General features: G+C 41.2%; 1 long non-coding RNA gene across 1 annotated transcript; it reads left to right on the top strand.

The window, feature by feature from the left end:
* Positions 1–360: 360 nt before the first annotated feature.
* Positions 361–15,820, top strand: LOC134141071 (uncharacterized). Its single transcript, XR_009958530.1, has 6 exons — positions 361–533; positions 685–1,185; positions 2,107–2,236; positions 7,811–7,905; positions 15,302–15,358; positions 15,698–15,820. It is a non-coding gene; the product is annotated as an uncharacterized LOC134141071 (long non-coding RNA).
* Positions 15,821–16,149: the final 329 nt, after the last annotated feature.

Genomic DNA, 16,149 nt, shown 5'->3' with positions numbered 1-16,149 from the left:
CCCACCTGCCACTGAGCAGCAGAAAGCACAATCTCATCGTCTCAAGTTATTTTTGGGCATCAAATGTGACAGTTTGGGAGGCCAAAACCAAAACAAACTCCTCTGACATTTTATAAGCTTCAGTTCAATGACTGTATTCAAAGAGAAAAGAGAGGATTTTTAAATAAAATAAAAGAAATGAAGAAGAGATTCCCCTACTGTTTAGGGTGGAATACATTCTGTTTTTCTCTGTGACCCTTTCAGTGTTTGTTCATATACTAGTTCAATTTTTTATTTTAGTCCTCAGTAAAGAAAGCATGAGCTTTTGAGAAATAATAAAGTGAAAAAAAAAATCTTTAGAAAAAGGCAGAGGGCTCCTGGGACCTAGGAAAATAGGAAAACCGCCTGAGAATCAAATGCTGTATTTTTTCTCTCCCTTTTCCACAGCAGGAGTCAATGAATTTGAAGCGTGCAGACTGATGGCCAAAAGTCATGGTGCCTCTCTCAGCAAGGGAGAAGCTACCCTTCTATCTAATGTAGTTGTTAAGCGCTTGGTGAGTGGGAGTTTTGTTTCTATGGGCAATGATGATCCAGTCTCCCAGTTTAGTTTGGTTCCTCAGTCAAACAGTATGGGGCTTGACTGGAACTTGCCCCCTTGAACTTCACAAATCGAGCTGTGATTTCTCTGTTGCACTCATTTTGCAGATCCTGCTGGAGGAAGAGAGTGAAATAAATGGCTGCAGGAGTTTTTCAGTGTCATATTTTTTGTTGTTGCTCACTGAGATGAGCAAAGGAGAGTTTCCATCCAGGAAAGCACCAAGGTGCAGCAAGGAGAGGTTACTTCAACTACATGAAGGCAACAGCTTTGCAGATGTGCTCTGGATCAAATCCATAGCTCAGGAGGAAAATGCTTAACACCATCTTCCTCTACATATCCCTGCAGCACCTAGGACCTAGAGATTTCTGCTGCAAGTACATGAACTGCAATGGAGCGAGATGTCTTTTAGAAAACCTTGAATTGCTTCATGCAGATTAGAGAAGATTTAACTGGAAGGATGGAGAGACTTGTAGCCAAAATGTTTAACACACTGAGCAATCTTCAGATCCAAGATAAATGCCATGTCTACTTGATCATGGGTACCAGGAACGTGCGCCAGCTGCTGTGATTTCCAAGAGGGCTGATTTTGGTGCTTAACTCCAGGAGAGGTAATTTGAAGTTGCATTTTGTATTGTTTTCTTGCACCCAGGCTTAAGCTCATATTAATTTGGGGGAAAGGCCAGGAAGAGCAACACATCCACCTGGGCAATCAAGCTTGCTTGCAGCTTCAAACTCTGTCACAGGCAAAACAGTCTTGCCTCAGGGAATTTAAATTAATTTATTTCCAAATAGCAAAACTTAATTATTGATTTCAATATTGAGAGACAAAGAAGTAAGAAATTAAACACTTAGGTCACCGGTTGGCCCACAAGTTGGGGGCTAGATCCGCAGGGGCAGGGGCCTGGCACCACTGCAACATCACTGGGGCAGGGACTGATGGCCCCGGGCCGAGCTGCAATAGGCTCCCAGACCCACGGGCAGGAGTGGGTGAAGCTCCAGGTGAGGCTGGTCAGGTCCATAAGGGCTTATTAGAGCCCTCAGGTCTCAAGCAATCAGGTAATGTGGCATGGAACCAATTTACCTTGTCTGTGTGACCTAGATTTCGGGTTTTGGGCTTCTTCTGTTTAAATTAAGAGCAGAGCAGCCCCTTTGGGCTTTCCTCATTCCTCTCCATTGGATTTACCATACTTTTTTGCCTGGCCTGTTTTCATGTCTTGGATAATGCAGTGTGCTGCCCCTGCCAGAACACATTTGCTCTGCTCCCGATTACGCTCTCGCTGCCCGCCTTGCCTTCCTGCTGGCTCTCCGGCTCCCCCAGCCCTCCTCCTCTCCTTGCAAGCCCTCCCGATCCTGCTTGTCCAGCATGTCCCGCTTTGTTTTCCTCGCTCCTTCTGCTCTGCCGGTGTGCAGCCTCACTCCCTCTGCTTTCAGCATGCTTCTGTCTCCTCCCTTGCCTCTCCGGCCACAGTGGCAAGGTGGGGTGTACTGTGAGTGCGTCTGATTGATAGGCTTCTCTGATGCAAATACAGCTACAGCCTGACCCAGCACGCTACTGATGCAGATCCAAGCATAAGTTATTCAGCGTTTGGATGTGCAGTGCATCGTGCACCGTTGTCACCAGTTTCGAGCCAGTGCAAAGGAGGCAGGATGCTGACTTTGGTAAGTCGCAGGTCAAGGCTGGCCTCAAGAAACCCTCTTTCTTTTGGTAACGCTGTGTATAGGAAGGTAAATTATTCACTCCAGCACAAAACTGAAGTGAACTGTGGTGCTGCCTGAGTTTGGTTTTCAGCAGGGAAGGGAACAGAGGGGAATTTTGAAAGTTCCTCCAGGCAGTGTCACTGTGAAGTAAATGTAGCTGAAAGTAGAGCAGAAAACAAGATGAGACTTTGCCACTGCACACGTCTGCTATCATCTTTTCTTCCGGCACATCCAGGCTGCGTATGGTGCGTGCTTGCTTACAGCTCATTAAGGAAACACCTGAACGCCATCCCTGTCCAAGTTACTGTGCGTACCTGTCCAAAGGCCCAGCTGCAAGGGAGGCATTTGTTTCCCTTTATAATTCTAGTAATTTTTAATAAGCAACTTGAAATTGAGTTCTTAATGAAATTCTCTGAATTTAAGAGATATTAATTATGTTCAAGAAAGAAAAAATCCCTAATCTGTGATTTGACCATAACATTTCATTAGTTTGTATCATTCATTCCCAGCATTTCTGTTATAATTACATTTTAAAACAGCCTCCTTGGCTGAACTCCTTGCACTGAACTGAAAGCTGACTCATTTTCCTTTAAGACAAAGGGATATACTTAGCAGACTGACTGGCATGTCTCTGAATTTAAGAATATGCTGAATTTTGGGGTCATTTGCAGTTTCAGTCCTGTGGGAAAACAGGTCTGAAAGAAGTGTCAGTTCCTCAGATGCCTCTGAGGTTTTTAAACCTCTATCTTTGTTTTCTAATGCACGTGTTGCTAAAACAAGAACAAAGCAGCAGATGAGAAAATGTAACGTTTCATTCCTAGATATCTATTTGTTCAGAAAGTAGTGATTTGACTTGTGATGTCATGGTGTCAAGCAAGTAGCCCCACTTAACATGGTATTGTTACTAAAAGATTGTTTTCAAAAATAACTTTTTTTCTGAAAATAGTCTGTGTAGCTTCCCATCTGGAAGTTTGTAAAGTAGTCATGACACTTCAAAGATTTTTGGCAGAAAAGGCTTCAAATAAATTCTTTTGATCCACAAATAAGCTGTTTGCAAGGCAATTTCATTAAGGTTAATTCATCAGCACTTCAGTTTAATTGATCTGTTAAGTAATAACAACCTAAGCGTTTTTATTTTCTGTATTTTATTGTATGCAGTGTTATTTCTGTATTTTTTGTTTATTTGAAGTATTAATGGTTGTACTACCCAGGAATGAAGAATCTGCCTATGATATACTGTACTGTTAATCATCTTGCAATCATGTGTCTAGAGACTGCAGAGATAACAATCGCTGAATTTGGCTAAAATGGGACTATGATGGTCTCTATTTTGGTGAACAGAATTTCCAGCTATATTTCTGGGACAGTGTGATACTGGGAAAAAAAAGCTTTTTTTCACACACTTAAGCAAAGAAATTTTCCAAAAGCACTTAGACATCAAATTTTGATGAAATGTAGGTGACAATACTGTTTATATTCATGCATCAGAGATAAATGGATATTTTTGTGAGAAAGACTTGAATGAGCTGTTTCATTCTGCCATAGAGTCATGCAGAGAGAACTTAATGAAGTCTGATTGTGAGATTTGAGTAATACTGTCCAGAGAGAAAAGCCCTTTGAAATCAGGGGTGCAAGATTTTCAAACTCTGCTTCCACCCTCTTCTTTAAATCTTGTGCATAACCTCCGTGGACACGAGGAGGGCTGACGGAGGCGGTGTAAAGCAGTGTAGTGCTCCTGGGTCAGAGCACAGGCTCAAGGCTGCTCTGCAGCACGGGCTTGGTACGTCACCGAGTGCGCGAGGAGAGGTTCTCCTTGTGTCCAGGCATGCGGAGGTGCGACTTCAAGACGCTGAGAAGAAGATGCAAGTAAGGGATGAAGATGGGCAGGCTATTGCTCTTCATACCTCATTTTTCTTTGATGGGTCAGACATTGGGAATGAAGACAGCGCCTTCAGCGACAGTAGTGTGACACGGTAACAGAGGCGTGAGCCTTTACTTGCTTTACTAACCTCGGTGCGTTATGGAAACTGGCTCAGTTTGCTGTCCAACCTACAGAGCAGCATGGGAGTGGAAATCTAAGGCTACCAAAATTAATATTGGATATTCCCCAGTTCAGAAAGCAAACAGGTCGCTGGGGCAGAGCACTGCTTGCACTGCAGCTGTACCTACTCCCTGACCTGAGGCTACACTAGGGTCCCTTTACAGCTCTATGAACATTCAAGTGATCCTTAAAATGACTGAAACTGGATAAATCTGTAATTTAGACCTCTTTTATGGTCCCTTCAAGCTGCCAAAGCTGTATAAAGCAACTTTAATATAACTCATGTTAAGAAACCTGATTGAATTATTGAGGCTAAATGGATAACCACAGATCAACGGAGCTTCAGGAATTGTTCACGTGTACCTTTAACTGTTGAGTAATTTGACTCATTTAAACCTGTTTTGCTGCAGCCTACGCAGAGCTTAAGTATTCTGTTTGCAGGCTAAATGCACGTACGTATCGACATCTATTATGGCTCAGTTAGCGTATGGTGTCATGTTGAACTCGACCCTGTGGCTGAGCTCCAAGAACAAGTGCCACTGTGTCCAAGCTGGCTGTTGTTGAGAGGTTAATATCTGGGGCCTTTTTCTTCTCTGTGCAATTCAATCATCAGCTGTTTAGGTTTGAAGCAATGTGACAGTAAAAATAGTTTATGGCAGTGCTGTAAGAAGGAAACGTGGAGAATGGCCGTCACGATAAACACCCTTCAACACCCGTTACTGTGAAGAGCACTAAAGCCTAAGTGACAGCCTAAAAAGAAGGAAGTGTCATCTTTGATTCATACTACTGTTGAATTAAGCAATATAATCACTGACGAATCAATCATTACCAGTCATAAATAACCGGTTCGTTAGTTGGCCTTCCTAAGGCAAAGCCAAGGACCATTAACATGTTACACATTGGGCTGTTAACAGCAATAAGAATCAACTCAACACTATCAGGAGAATTACCAATAATAAAGACCAATTTCTAACGTTATGAGATGTAAAGCAGGATCAGAATATCAGACTAAATCCAAAGCACAAAGAAATCTATCTATTGTAAATAACATTTGGGAAGATTTGAGACTTTGAGCATTTTAAACTGCAATACTTTTAGGAGAATATCCTGAAGTAAGCAGAAGTATCAACTCTTTAAAATTACCGTTTTGTTGGAAAGACTATAGGTCTTAGGAAGGCTAAAAGATGTGTTTTAGTGAGACTGACAACTTTTCCTTATTCTGAAAACAAGGAAGTAATTCCCTTCTGCATGATTTTAAATTAAGAAATAATCTCTACTGTAGTTTCTTTTTTTTTTTCTTTTTTTTTTTTTGGGGGGGGGGAGAACATCTTTTGCTGGATATGCACTTTAAATTACAGGAGCATTATGTAAGACAGAATAGATGATTTATTAAAGCAAGAGCCAACCCACTTGTGGAAAAGCTGAGGATTTCCGACAGTGACTCTTACTCTGATTGCTTAGCTTCTAGGCTACAGATAACTAAATATCCTCAAGAGGGGATAACAATGCCAGATTTTTATATTATTAATTTATTAATTGTAAACAGTTTTAATCTCTTGTTAGATACGCTTGTGTCTTACTTGTTTCTCATATGTTGCAGCATCTCAGCATGCCAGTTATTCTTGTCTTTTTGCCTTTTCTATTCCTAACACTTGCTCGTTTATTATGCATTGAAAAAATGATGAAAACATTCAAAAAAAAAAAAAAAAAAAAACAAAAACAAATGAACCACAGAGCTACATATATGTCCTCACTCTTCCTTCTACATATGATGTAATTCCATTCTACCCCAATTTCATCCCTCTCCTTCCCTCATAAGTCTACATGAATCAAGAAATCCATCCCACTGCTTGTACTTGTGAAACATACCGCTCAAAAAGAAAGAAAAACCTTTCACAAATGCCAACAAGCTTGAGAAGATTATTTCAGATAACAGTGTGTGATTTAAGGCACAATTCTCTTGGTGCTTCCAGTAGACAAACCCTCTTCATTTCACCTCTTGTCTCATCTTTACTAAATTAGAGGAGTAATAACACAGGCCACGCAACCAGGGTAGTGACCCACATGGCATGAGACGATTGCCAAGTTGACTGTAGCTGCTAGACAAAGATCTAAAGGGCAAATTTGAATTGCATCTAGAAGGGAACTGGAGAGCCCCTGCAGGCCCTGGAGCATGGAAGCAATCTTTTTCTTTCAAGGATGCTGAAGATAATCAGTAACATCTCTTGAACTGAGCATGTTACTACTTGGGAGTATGGGACCCGACAGGTTCTGGAAGTGAAAAGTCCTATGAGAAGTCATCAAGGGTGGACTCGCTATGGTATACCTTCATCTAAAGCTTCTTAATCTTCTACTCTTCCCAGCAGAAGGGATGTTGCCAGCTGGAGGACTGTTAAAACATTATTTAGGGACAAGAAGAGGTGAGTGAAAGTTGGAAAACAGCAAAGCAGTAACGGCAGCTCTGTTTGGCAGTTGGCCATTTAAAAGGCAGTGTGGTGGAGCAGCCATCCAGGCCTGCCAGCCAGGAGCGTGAAGAGGACTCTGCAGGGTCAGAAATGCGACCCACTCCTAGTTCAGTTTGCAAATATAACTGCAGAGCTCAGGAGTGCAGGAGTGCTTTTTTTTTTTTTTTTTTTTTTTTTTTTTTTTTTTTTTTTTTTAGCAAAGAGCACTGTCTGAAAGAGAGAATACAATCCAGGACAGTATTGATTAGACATAATCTGGATTGTTTCAGTGATGGACTGCTGCTCTGGATGAATGTTGAAGAGATGTTAGTTAGCCTAGGTCTCCAGAAAAGATCAAGACAATCAGATCAAGCTCAAAATAAAGGAACCTTAGATGATGGAAAAACTCTGTTTCTGAGGAATAGTGTTTCAATTTGTAGGTTATTTCTGAAATATGTTACCAGAGTTTGCTTTGTTTTGTTTGTTTTTATTATTTATCTATTTATAACATAAACTTCTCAGGTCATCTTTGTCTTTAACTTGTGTATGTACTGAGCACAGCACAATGCAAACGTGACTTCCAGCCCTAACATATTACAAATAATACATAACTAGTGCCTTTTTAAAATCTAAAACTGAACCTCTCCCTTCCTGATATGAAATATCATGTCGTTAGTCTTTGTTTTTCTACATGTACTTTATGAATACTTTATTTCTCAGTTGCATCACTTCATTTACTCTAATTATATGTTTTTTGTATGAAGGAGGCTATCAGCAGAGCGTTCCCAAAAACTAGATGCAATATTATTTTTGTATTTTAGAATAAGCACTAGCAGGTTTGCCCTGCCTTGATGCAAATGTAAAATGCATCGTATTAATGAAGACTCTAGATTAGAGCCCTGCACAGTGATTATGTTTTATGCATGAGTTTTCTGCTCATCCAAGACACATCGAAGGTTCATCACTGACCACTGATAAACACATTCATCCTCATTTGAAAGCTCTGTTCTAACTTTGTTGCTCTTCTTGTCTTTCCTAATGGTCTCTCAGCAAACAACCCTTCTCCTGGGAGATGCTGCAGTCCAAAGCTGGGTCGCTGGCTCTGTCACCTGGCTCTGTTCCTTGCAGCAGCTGTGGGATTCAAGGTGCGTTGTTTTTCAGGCTTTATTTGTTAGGTGAGAATTTTCCTATGCTTTATTGCATACTTTTCTATCCACCTTCAAAACCTGAGGGCTTCACTGAGCCCTGGGACTGGTGCACGTCATCGCACTGTGCTGAGCTGTGAGCATGGCCACTCACTTGTCTGAGAGTTGGCCTTTAACTAAACCTGCCACCGTCAGCGCGTTGAAAGCTGGCTGAAGGAGTCCAGCTCGCAGGGTTCCCCTCTGCAGGCCAGGGCATCCAGCAGCAATGTTTGGGAGGGTGGAGGGGAAAAGGTTCATGTTTTTAAGTGCCTCCCCATTGTCTCTTCCAGTTTATTTGTTCTTCTCTTGCGCACAGTAGCATGGCTGCTTTCTTGCTCTCTTCCTTCTCAGTTTCCTCTTCTCTCTAGTTTGGGTGCCATTTGGACATGAAGAGCATCTGCTCTTTTGTCGGGGGTAATGGAAGGGAAGGCAGATATAATTGGAGTATAAAAATTCCAAAATGTTGGATTTCAAAATTAAATGTGTGGGTTTTTGTCCTGAAAGAGGTATTGGGGCATTGTGAGGTCCTAGAATTAGTGCAGACTGCCCTTATTAAATGAGTAGTTGCTTCCATAGTTATGAAAGAATTTATGGAAGACCACAGCAGTTCAGCACATAACCGCTTAAAATACATTGCGAGGCTAATCATACAGCTGCCTGAGAGCTGTGCAGGGACTACTGAATTAATCAGGTGCTTTGGGTTATGAAACACTGCAAAAAGAAAAAAAAAAAGAAACTAAAAAAAGGAAAAAAGGAAAGCATGTCTGCTTGCTGAGCTGCCTTCTAACTGAAATGGTACCCAGGGACCCCTTTAACAGTAGTCAGCAAAAGAAATGACCTTCATTATCGAAATGCTGACTGGGCGCTTTCAGGGGTCTGCTTACCCTCCTCTCAGCAAAAGAAATACCGGAGAAAAATGTGTGCTTGGACTAAACAGCGATTCATAGCCTGCAAATTGACTGGTTTGAAAGTAGGATACTGGCAGCGTCCCATTTGGGCCTGTGAATGACAGAAGGGTTTGAGCTTTGTTGCTGACTGCCTGGCACATTATTTAATCTATTTAGTCTCCAATTCTAAAAGGGAAAAATGAGTGTAATAAAAGGGGAAGATAGGCACAATAATTCTTTTCTCACAGTTTCTGTCATATCTTTTGAGTTTGTACGCTCTTCAGTGCAGGAACTACCTCTTGATATGAATATCTGGGCACATGTGGGGAGACACTGCAGGAGTACTGTGCTATGTGTTATGTAATAGGTAATTGATAGGTATTTTATTATTAGATCATGAATGTAAAGTTGGTGTAGCGTGACATATATTCCTCTCTAGCTGCTGGCATTGCGTAGAGCATATTGGCACGGAAACAGGCAGCACAGGCTCAGGTACGAGGCTTTCTGGGGTAGTTCCTGAGTCTGTTCGTTCAGGTAGGAGGCACACTAATTGCTCGTAGTAAAGTGAATTTTTCCTGAGGTGTCCGTACACAGGAAGCTGCTTTGAAAGAATCACTGCAGACCAGCTTATTTTGCCATAGCTGCTACAGTCAATTCCCCTAAGCATATTAGCGGGGCTGTCCATCAGGACGCTATAATAGAACTGCCAAGCTCCCCAAAGCTGAATGGCCAAGAGAGTCTTGGGATCTCCTGGGAAACTGAAGGGTGTTGTTCAAATCACTGACTGGAACAAAGCAAATAAATCCACAGGTTCTTGTCATACATTTATTTCCCCACTTCCCATTATATGCTGACTTTCAACATCACAGAGCAGCTGCTTTTGGACAAACTAAATGACATGCTCTTCCTACTCCTAAGCTTTATGAAACCCTTTTACCCTTGAAGATTGCAAGGGCTTTTCTGACTTCCTTGTTCCCATGTTCATGGGGCGATCACTAGTGGTGGCAGAGCCTGCATAAACTTCTAGAATGAGAAGGGACAACATTCCCCTCTTTGCTGTTCAAAACCATTCGCAGGATTGTGCATCTGCACGGTATATCCCTGTTACAGCTGAAAACCTCTGGTGCTGCATCACATTTCCATGAAAGGCAATGAGTGTGTGCATCCCTCTGCAGTTTTGGGAAGGCCAGAGCATAAGTGTTCATGTATCCTAATTTTCTTGAAAGCATTTGATGGGATTCATATCACTGGGCTTTGTCTGAGGCATGTAGTTTAAAAGTGGTTCCTCATCATACTCAATAGCATGAGATACTTCTAGAGAAAATTATCTTTTCTAGACACGTGCATTAGGATAGGATTAATCAACTGTAAGCAACATCCTCTCTTCAGCTGTTTCATAGAGCCATATGATCAATTCAGACCCATCCGCCATGAGAGACAATTCTCACCCTGAAGGTTTTACAACTTAGGCAGCAAAAAAGTTTGGGGGAAAGTGATGAAGATGAGCATAATCATTGCCATACAGCAGCAGGACTAAGCCGAGCTTCTCAAAGATATATTTATATCTCTGACTCCCACTGAAGAGAGGAGTACTGAAGGGCTTGGCAGAAGCAGATAGATTTACAAAAGGATCAAGATTTGACAGAGACCAGTCTCCAGTTTTTTAAGAATGAAGTGAGGGTGGAGGAGAGAAGGCCTTCCAAGTCTTGCACCATGTTTCACTGCCAAGTGCTGCCTGCAGACAGCAGAAAACCTGAGCTCCCACTTTCAGGTGGGCTCCCGTGGAGGTGTCTAAGGAAGATACTGGGGCAGGAATTAGGGTAGGAACTTCTATTTGCAGTGTTAAGAAGCCAAACTGAGCAGTTCCATTGCCCTAGAAGGGTATCAGATTCACTGTTTAGAGATAGGCAAAACTCAACAAAGATTCCCCTAACATAAGCCAAAACTGTGCTGAGCTTTGAAAGTAATTCAAAGTTTTACTTTTGCCCTTTTTTGTTTATCGTTGCAAAAGCTAACATTTTAGAAATAGCAGAAAATTAAAAAGGATGAATTAAACAAAGTCATACTGGATCACAAGCACCTCTTTGTCGTTATTCATTAGATGGTACCGTCTTTCATTGACTCGTAGTCCTGGACTTGTCACAAGACACTCTTCAATGTGGGAGCACAGATGTTATTGGGGTGGCAATGATGTGGCAAGGCCTGTATAATTCCTACATTTCTTGGTCTCCTTTTGCTAACCTGTCTCTTTCTGAAACAGTTTGTGGTTTACAAGTTCCATGAGTGCTCAGACAGCACCTAGAACCAATAATACTAATAGCATGAATCCTCTTAATAATCTGATGTGAATGCCAAGCTCCATGTTATGATGGAAAATGAGGGGTTTTATGATTTCCCTGTGACAACTACCATTTTCTATACCCCTAAATTGTTTTGTTGATGTTACTGATGTTGTTGCAATCTATATTGTTGTATCTGATGGAAGAACAGCTGGTCAATTATTTCCTACAGCCAGTGGCAACGTTTAGGGATTTGAAAGCTGTGCACAAAACAAAATTTGGACAATATAGGAATTGGTTAATTTGTATATTATACACTAAAAAATAGCACCAGCTGCCTTAAACTAGTGGGTACATAAGACAGTTAATCCACTGAGGCATTATTGTAATGTATACATTGAAGGAAGGAACCCAGGTGCAGCATAGATGTGAAAAGAATGTCTCCTCTGAATGATCGCGGTGTTGGGTGACCTCAGAGTTTGTAACAGGTGGATTCCTACAATCCTGGTCATGGCTTCAGCTGTCTATGATGTTTCAATTTTGTTTGGCATCCAGTTTGTTGCCTGCCAAAGCCCAAGTAAATGCATATGAAAAATGTTGTGCTGAACAGTTTGTAAAATGGGGAAGTAGGGCACTGACAAGGTCAGCTGTGATTGAATCAAGACCAGTGATTGACCAGTGAGTGGTCATCATACTCAAGTATCAGATTTGCTTAACTGATAAAGCTGCAGAACTTGCATTTCCCATAATAATGTGTGAGTACATATAGTCTTATTGGATAGGAGCTAACAAATCTGTTAAATAATTCGTATCACTGAGAATGAAGGCCAGATCTTGATAAACTTTCAAAGTTAAAACCAAACTTTGTAGTTTGCAAGCACTGACAGACTTTACAGAATTTAATTGTTAATTTGTAAGCCTTTAATAGCTGCCAAAAGCTGTGAGGTTATGTTTAGCCCATGAATTTGTTCTCCTGCTCTAATGCATCTTGTGATGTAGCTCTGATTGGTGTTATCCAATACCTTACTGAGAGAAGAGACAGATGGGGTTATGAAGAAGAAGTTTCTTCTAAATTCATGTCAGCATTTAGCGACTCAGTTTATTTCAGAATTTATTTTTTACCACAGATCAAATAGATATTCTTTCACTTTATATACCAGAAAACTGTTGCAACATAGCTACAGGGCAATAAATGAAGCATGCTGAAGTCTTAGTTAAAGGACAAGGACTTCAGATAGCTGGTGGTCTGCATTGACAGCTGGCCAGAGACTGTGATCATTCTTGCAGCAAAAACATTTTAACCACTAGCAGTTTAAAAGGTGCCGAACTGCATCACCTTGACCTTAAGCTGAGCGGTCCCGTCCGAAACTGAAGGGTGACAGTGGAAAGATGCTAGTGTTTTCAAGATGTTACTTGCCAGCTGCTCTTTAGTTGTGAAGGAGTTATATGTAGCAAAATAAACTTTTTTTCCAACATACTGATCTTTTTAAAAGACACGGTTACTGTAATTGGACAGTGGACTGACTATTCCTTGAAAATTAGCATTCAAGGCCGTTATTTACAAAGACGATGCCGGCCATTTTGCCTCAAGATGAGAGAGGAGAGGAGCAAGGCAGATTAATGAGGGCCTTCTGCTGGGTCAAGGCACAACACTGAGCTGATGAACTTAAAATTACTGAGGAAATAAAATTGCCTGCAAAATTTGCTGGAGGTCTCCTGAGAGAAATTAATGTGATGAAGGAAACTGCAGAGGAGGCAGCAATTACTGGAGAAAGAGTGAGTGCTTCTCAGGTGTGGGAGGTACTGGGGAAGAAATGAACCCAGTACATGATATGTCCTTGAGAACTGGCACAGGAGACGGCGAACCTCTGGTCATGCACCCTGCTGTGTCCTGCTTTGCCTCTTGGAGAAGAGGGGGGCCAAGCTACGCCAGCAGCAGGATCAGCCTGCTCTGCTCCATCTGTACATCCCTGTGCTGCCACTGAGGGTGGCACAGATTTCCCACGTGTAGGTTTGGCTGCAGAACAGCCAAACGCAGCTGATGTGGAGTACGAATTCCGACCAGAATGCGCAGAATGGCATAAGTCAAGTTGCACTACTAGTTGAACTACTAAGGGACAATATGCTGTTGTCTTTTTACAAGAGAACAAAAGGTCTCTGGTAATATCCTGCATGAGTTGGGAGTCCTGCGTTTCAGAAAAAGCCTCTGTTGTTTTAGACAGACCCAACCGATCCTTTCTAACACGCTGAACTAGTTAGAGACACCTACAGTGGGACTAAAGCCCAGTGTGAACAATTTTCCCTTCCGATCTAAAGCACAAATATCATGTAAACTGTGGATAATAATATCAATAGTCTAAGTTAATGGGCCAGGAAAGATCAATATATCGTCCGTATTACTTGAGGAGAAGCAGAGTGAATCCGGGTAGTCCGAGAAACATGACTCACTCACAGCTTCAGGTGAAACATTGTTACCAAAAAGGTAATAAATTGGTCAATATTAATTTTTCTGCCACCTGATGGACAATTTTGGTGAGATGATAAAGAAATATTACACCGGATTCCCAGCCTGTGTCACCATGTTACAGACGTGCGTATCATAATCTTGGCCAGAAGGGGTTGTGGAAAGCACATTTCTGAAGAGCCATCATTTTGCAAATTTTGCATAGTCTTCTTGAGAAGAACTGTGCTTTCAGAAGCAAGCCCAGTATTTATTTTCTGACTTCATTAAGAGGGATTCAGCACAGCTTGATCATCACCACTAATATGCGAAAGGTGCAAGGCTAGCTTTGTGATTCTAGACATTTGCACAAATGTCTTCTTTGAACTTTCCTAGGCAGAACATGAAGAACATTTGAGCTCCCATTCAGTTCCCATTTGTGACTTTTCAGCATGCAGAATTAATTGAATTTGATATTTACACACTTTGGTTAATGCTTCATAAGCAGCATCTTGTACAAAAACAGAAATTAGGGAGAAATGTATCAGTATAAAACTTTAGAAGTTCCATTTCTTTTGGGTAAGTTAATACAGATTTACATCATTGTCACTGCTGAGGGGAAATTGTGGCCAACAAGAAGTATGCAGGAATTTTGTGCTATAAAAGGAAGAGTTCTGATAAAAATGTATGGTACTTTATGCTGAGTAATCTTGGCTATTAAAAAAAAGAAGTAGAAATAAATAAGGTTTTCAAAGTAATTTCTGCCTGCTGAGCACCAATGATTCTGGAATATCGTATAAAGTAATTAAGCACATACTAGATCATAAGGTTCAGTGCAGAAGACTAAGGATTATAACTATCCATATGCTGTGCTTCTGCATTACCGTAACTTTGCCATTACATCCAACCTAAAAAGCACTTGGCCTCTCTAGAGTCTGCCCAGCTTGTCCCCTGTGGCTGATCGCTTGCTGCCTTTGGTGGAGCAGCAAGTTCTGCAGCCCATCGGAGACCTGCTGCCAAGAGATAGGACATCACCTGTTTAAACACAGCTGGGGAAAGATGGGGACTGAAATGTAGGATGTCAACACGCAGCAGTTTGCCAATCAATAGCTGCTGATTTCTCGAGGATACAAAGCGAATGCTCCAAAAGTAATTGCTGGAAGCCGACGTTATTGCCTGAGGGGGAAAAAAATCAAAGGGAGAAGATAGTTTTTAAAAAAAAGCAAACTCGTCTGTGAGTGATTACTCCATACAGAACACTCTAGATTAAATTTTTCTATGAAGATTAACTCAGCAACATCTTTCCTTGGTAGCAATGATTTCACAGTCCAGTTCTTAAGGCAAATACACGAAGCTTGCTTTTGCTACATAATATTAAACAAGTGCCAAATGCAGGTATTGCCTTGACCTCTGGTACTTCATTTTTCTGTGCCCACTCAGTCACACTTAGTTGAACCAGATGCCAGTAGAATACCACCCTTTGGTCTTATTAGTGTGTTTCTACCATCACTTTTGGAGCTTGAGGCAACAGGGCTGAAATCACTGAACAAGTCAGAACATTCATTACAAAAGATTACATACTGCATCTTTAAATTGGAAGGAAATTCTTTGTTTCACCACCCTTTAGTTGAGAGCATGTTCTCTTGGGAAGTGGGGAAGGAGAAAAAAATAATTACAAAAGCAATTTTTAATACCCAAGGATGAATATATTAAGACCTACTCATTGTTTGTTTGTTTTTCTTTCTTTTTAGAGAAATGTAGAATAAGCGTGCTTGCCAGTATGACATGCTGCAGACTTGGGAGAAGAGGTAGGGTTTGAAAGTTGGGGATCAGGAGAGCAGCAGTACCAAAAAAGTGCTGGATCTGAAAAATTTGCGTCTTCTACAGCTCGTGTTTTTCTGTAGTCCTGAACACAAAGATCTTTGTAGGAGTTTTTTTTTTTTTAATAAAAAACAGTTCCTTTGCCTATGCACTCATAAAGCTATTTTAAAATCCTTTCTTTTACTGCTCTTTCTCTGACAAAAAAAAAGGGGGAGGGGAGAAAAAAAGTAACATAAAATCAATTGTCCTTTAAAATTTTACAATTTTTTTCTACAGGATTTTTAAAGCAGATCAATTTTTTTAATTATCTTCTGTTCACGTTACAGTTTCCATTTTGGTCATGCGAAAGAATTTGAAACTGCAATGCAGTGAAATCCACCCTGGTGGAGCCAAGACCTCCCTGGGAGGCCACAGGGCTGCGTCTGGAGAGCTCCAGGGAGACCCTGGACTGATCGCGGTTACTGCAAGCCTCACTTGGAGTGTTGCAATCTAAAGAAAGGGCAAGTTTCATTGCAATCTAGAGTAATTCCAAAGCGTTGAATCAAACCGTCTCATGCTTACCAGACACAAAAATCCTGATTTCAAATGGCTCTTATGTAGGATGGGTAATAAGGGAGAAAGTTAGTTGCATGGTGCAGTTGAGTGCAGATACGTGTTTGTGGACATATATGACAGAAATCGTTCATCTTTATGTAGGCCTTATCACATATTCTTATTGAGGAAAGTATAAAGCATCAGCTTGACTTGAATTTCAGAGTAGAAACATCTTAAGTGCGTT

Source organism: Rhea pennata, chromosome 5 (genome assembly GCF_028389875.1).
Source record: "Rhea pennata isolate bPtePen1 chromosome 5, bPtePen1.pri, whole genome shotgun sequence".
Classification (NCBI taxonomy): domain Eukaryota; kingdom Metazoa; phylum Chordata; class Aves; order Rheiformes; family Rheidae; genus Rhea; species Rhea pennata.
The sequence above is the reverse complement of the archived record's forward strand: the minus strand, read 5'-3'. Positions and strand labels throughout refer to the sequence as shown.